This window comes from Heptranchias perlo, chromosome 33 (assembly GCF_035084215.1).
Source record: "Heptranchias perlo isolate sHepPer1 chromosome 33, sHepPer1.hap1, whole genome shotgun sequence".
Lineage (NCBI taxonomy): Eukaryota > Metazoa > Chordata > Chondrichthyes > Hexanchiformes > Hexanchidae > Heptranchias > Heptranchias perlo.
In genome coordinates, this window is record NC_090357.1 from 27471920 (window position 1) to 27477233 (window position 5314).

The following is a 5314-nucleotide window of genomic DNA, read 5'->3' on the forward strand; positions in this document are numbered from 1 at the left end:
GCATGTTAACATCAATTCATATTGTGTGTGCTGAATGTTGACGTTCTGTCAGCAGACATTTGTCGGATGCCAGTCTCGGCGTCCCCGACGGACAAGCACTCGAGGGTGCGGCTCAGCTTGTAGGGGGTGGTGGTGTGTGTCAGCTTCACCTCTGACTTCTGAGCGGTCCAAATCGCTCCCACTCCCTGGGTTCTGGACCTTGGCCTTATTTGGGGGTTGTGACAGTGCAGCAGACAACTGGTTTTGGTGCAAGAAAAAAACTGGGTTTATTGAAGTCACAAATGAACTTATAACATTAGGATTACACTGAGATTATACAGACCTACAAAGTACACTTAGTTAAGAATGGGGAACACACGGCATAACGAGGGAAAATCACCCTACTAATCCCCTTACCCTTGTCCCACCCCCAAAACCTAACTAAATTGAACTAGGAGAGGTCAGGGATCATGCTCACCAACCAGGGTTCCTTGACAGTTCGAAATCCAGCCAGGTTGCAGTTTTGGGGTACGCTCTTTGTGTCCTCTGGGGCCTGCCGTCCCCACCTGGTCCTGGTCTGTGGAGTCTGCGAAGGTTCTTCAGTTGGGTGGAGTCCACTGATGCGGTAAGATGCGGTTGTGGGTGGGTGATCTTCGTGGAGGGCTGCGGTTGCGGCCTTGTTGTCTTCCGTTGAGCTGCCACGCCGTGCCCCACGCCGTGATGTTGCCTGCGGGCCTGCGAACCTCCGGATCTCCTTCCTCCGCTTGGCTCAGCTACCTCTCCCTGCTTAAACTCTGCTTCAACCGCTTAACACCTGCTTACAACCTCTGCTTAAAACCTGCTCCAAAACTGCTCACCCTGCCCCTTCGTAACTGGTGGCCCAGTTATACTGTTTTTTGAATTTCTTATCTGAATCCAAATCAAGGTTAGTTCTTTGTCTGATTTTGGTGGGCTTCTTTAGATGATTGTTGTCTTGTTGTTTTTAATGGGCTTGCATAATGTTTATCATTGTCTTCCTGTCCCCGTAACTAGTCTTGAACTGAAAGCCATTGTATATGTGAAGTATTGATGGGTTCGCATAATTGCATTGATTGCTACCTTCCTGCCTTAGTAGTTAGTAGCGATTATTTGTGCAAGGTTTTGATGGGCTTTAGTTTTGTGTAAGATGAAGTCTTTCTCTGGGTTGATTGTTTTAAAGGGAAGAATGCGTATTCTGTCTCCTCTCGTTGTCTGGTTTCAGGCAACAATCCACATTGCATCCAACAAGCCCGGGCATGTCCAGTCCCAGGCCCTCATGGGCCTAATCTTCTGTCTGCAGGGTTCTACACTTAACCCAGCAGTTGGGTCCTCTGCCATAAAAGTCCAAAAGTCATATCCTTGTTGATGATATGAAAAATGTGGGAATTTTGAGAACCCTTCAAGCTCCAGCACCTCCTGCTCCGCGTCTACGAACACGACTACCTGTTGTGCCCCCTCCCGTGCATTCTGGGCTCTCTTCTCCTATAAGGGGAGAAAATACAGACGTGTGAGTGAGTGATGGTGGCGTGGCCAACCAATGAATGCATTGGTTTGCGGCTGACTGTGAAGAAGATGCATCAGAGGGTGAGTATGAGACAGAGCCATGACATTGTATGAGGATTGGGTTGAGTACTGGGGAGGTGAGGAAGTGATGAGGAAGAGCCGGTAAGTTGAGGATGAGCTTTGAGTGGGTGTGAGGAGTGATGTGATAGAGTAGTGGTGGCAGTGCAGAATAAGTTGGGGGGTGGGGGCAGTGATGTGGAAGACGGAATGTGGGAGAATGAGTAAGTGTACTCACTTTTGCTGACCTAGTTAGGTCATTGAAGCCCTTCCTGCACTGAATCCAGGTGCGGGAGATGTTGCTGCTGTTGGTGACCTTCTCTGCCACCTCGAGCCAGGCCTTCTTGGTGGCAGAGGCAGGCCACTTCCTCCCGTCCACCAGGTAAAATACATCCCTCCTCCTCCTCACCCTATCCAGTAGCACCTGGAGTGAGGCATCACTGAATCTCGGAGCAGCCTTTCCCCTGTGCTGCTCCATTGTGGTGTGTGGGTGTTTGCTCCAGGAGCAACCATTGGCGGACTGCCCCTTTAAATAGAGCTCCTCCAGCTCACACAGCCTGTGATGCGGGTGCGCAGTCCGCCCGCTGCGCAGCTTTCGGACGGCAAACCCGGAAGCCACGTTAAGTGGCTCCAATTGACCCGCGGTCGTGTGGGAAACGGACAGATTTTATTAGGCGGGTTACCCACGGATCCAGTCGCCCCCTCCGCTGCCATCCCGCACGCCCCCCCCCCCCCCCGCTAATATCGGGGCCAAGGAGTCTGCAAAGGGATATCGATAGGTTAAGTGAGTGGGCAAAAATTTGGCAGATGGAGTATAATGTCCACATAGAATAGAAAAGTAGTGTATTATTTAAATGGAGAGAGATTGCAGAACTCTGAGGTACAGAGGGATCTGGGTGTCCTAGTACATGAATCACAAAAAGTTAGTATGCAGGTACAGCAAGTGATTAGGAAGGTAAATGGAATGTTGTCACTTATTGCAAGGGGAATGGAATATAAAAGTAGAGATGTTTTGCTACAGTTGTACAGGGCATTGGTGAGACCACATCTAGAATACTGTGTGCAGTTTTGGTCTCCTTATTTAAGAAAGGACATAATTGCTTTGGAGGCGGTTCAGAGAAGGTTCACTCGACTAATTCCTGAGATGAGGGGGTTATCTTATGAGGAAAGGTTGGACAAGTTGGGCCTGGAGTTTAGAAGAATGAGAGGTGATCTTATTGAAACATATAAGATCCTGAGGGGACTAGAAGGGGTAGATGCTGAGAGGATGTTTCCCCTTGTGGGAGAGAGTAGAACTAGGGGTCACAGTTTAAAATAGGGAGTCTCCCATTTAAGACGGAGATGAGGAGAAATTTCTCCTCTCAGAGTGTCATGATAGCGGTGGAGGCAGGGTCATTGAATATTTTTAAGGCTGAGTCAGATAGATTCCTGATTAACAAGGGAGTCAAAGGTTATAGTAAGTAGACGGGAAAGTAGGGTTGAGGTCACAATCAGATCAGCCGTGATCTCATCAAAAGGCAAAGCAGGCTCGAGGGGCCGAATGGCCTACTCCTGCTCTTAGTTCCTATGTTCGTATGTTCTGTAATTTGCCTGCAAATTTGCTCCTCTATCTCCTTCCCACTATTTGGTGGCCTTTACTAAAAACCCAGTCGCTTAATAGCGCCCCTATTATTCCTTAATTCTAACCAAATAGATTCTGTCTTTGAACCCTCAAGTACATCATCACTTCCTAGTGTTTTAACAGTATATTTGATCAATACTGCCACATCCCCCTCATTTATTTTCCTTCCTTATCTTTCCTGAATATCTTGTAGCCAGGAATATTAAGTTCCCATTCCTCCCCTTGTTTCAGCCAGGTCTCCATTATTGCCACTATATCATAGTCCCATGTGGCGACTTGTGCCTGCAGCTCACCAACCCTATTTACCAGGCTCTGTGTATTTATGCACATGCACTCTAAACCCATCTTAGTCTGCCTTGCATTTCCCCCTTTTCTGGTCCCTCCTACTTCTGAACTATTCTTTATTCTAACGTTTTTTGTCTCTCCCATTCCTCTGTGCACCTTGTATCTCCTCTCTAATGCTTTATCCTGGTACCCCACCTCTGCCAAATTAGTTTAGATGATAATAGAGGGACTACTGAGTTGTGAGTTACACAGAACGTAATAGAGTTGTTACCAGTTCATGTTTGTTGTAGTTACCTTTTTGGTTTCTGCGGTGTCCGTCACTTCTGCCCTTGACATCAAGGCAGCATTTGACCGAGTGTGGCATCAAGGAGCCCTAGTAAAATTGAAATCAATGGGAATCAGGGAGAAAACTCTCCAGTGGCTGGAGTCATACCTAGCACAAAGGAAGATTGTAGTGGTTGTTGGAGGCCAATCATCTCAGCCCCAGGGCATTGCTGCAGGAGTTCCTCAGGGCAGCGTCCTAGGCCCAACCATCTTCAGCTGCTTCATCAATGACCTTCCCTCCATCATAAGGTCAGAAATGGGGATGTTCACTGATGATTACACAGTGTTCAGTTCCATTCGCAACCCCTCAAATAATAAAGCAATATGAGCCCGCATGCAGCAAGACCTGGACAACATCCAGGCTTGGGCTCATAAGTGGCAAGTAACATTTGTGCCAGAAAAGTGCCAGGCAATGACTATCTCCAACAAAAGAGAGTCTAACCACCTCCCTTTGACATTCAACGGCATTACCATCGCTGAATCCCCCACCATCAACATCCTGGGGGTCAGCATTGACCAGAAACTTAACTGGACCAGCCATATAAATACAGTGGCTATAAGAGCAGGCCAGAGGCTGGGTATTCTGCGGCGAGTGACTCCCCTCCTGACTCCCCAAAGCCTTTCCAACATCTACAAGGCACAAGTCAGGAGTGTGATGGAATACTCTCCACTTGCTTGGATGAGTGCAGCTCCAACAACACTCAAGAAGCTCGACACCATCCAGGACAAAGCAGCCCACTTGATTGGCACTCCATCCACCACCCTAAACATTCACTCCCTTCACCACTGGTCCACAGGATGCACTGCAGCAACTCGCCAAGGTTTCTTCGACAGCACCTCCTGAACCTACGACCTCTAGCGCTTAGAAGGACAAGAGCAGCAGGTATATGGGAACAACGCCACCTGCATGTTCCCCTCCAAGTCACACACCATCCCGACTTGGAAATATATCACCGTTCCTTCATCGTCGCTGGGTCAAAATCCTGGAACTCCCTTCCTAACAGCACTGTGGGAGAACCTTCACCACACGGACTGCAGCGGTTTAAGAAGGCAGCTCACCACCACCTTCTCAAGGGCAATTAGGGATGGGCAATAAATGCCGGCCTCGCCAGCGACGCCCACATCCCATGAACGAATAAAAAAAAAGTGATCCGAGGAGCTTACTTGTGTGAAAGTTGGCTTACAGATGCCCTGGAGCTCCTAGCACATCAGTGTAATCCAGACAATGTAACCACACTGCTCCCTTGTCTTCTGAACCAGATATTCATGTCTTTCAGTTGTTCAAGTCAGTTCCTCTGAAGGTGGACTGAGCCAATATCTGGGGACATGAGGCCCTGATATGAATTGATAAGCTGCTCTATTTAACAGTAAGATGAACATTCAGAATGACAGTCATGTTTGGACTCACAATACAAACAATACAATGTATCTTTGTGTATTAATACAAAATAATGAATATGCCATTCTTCCTCATGTTTGTGGCCTGACTTATTTTATAAAAATTAAATTCATTCTCAGGATGTTGGC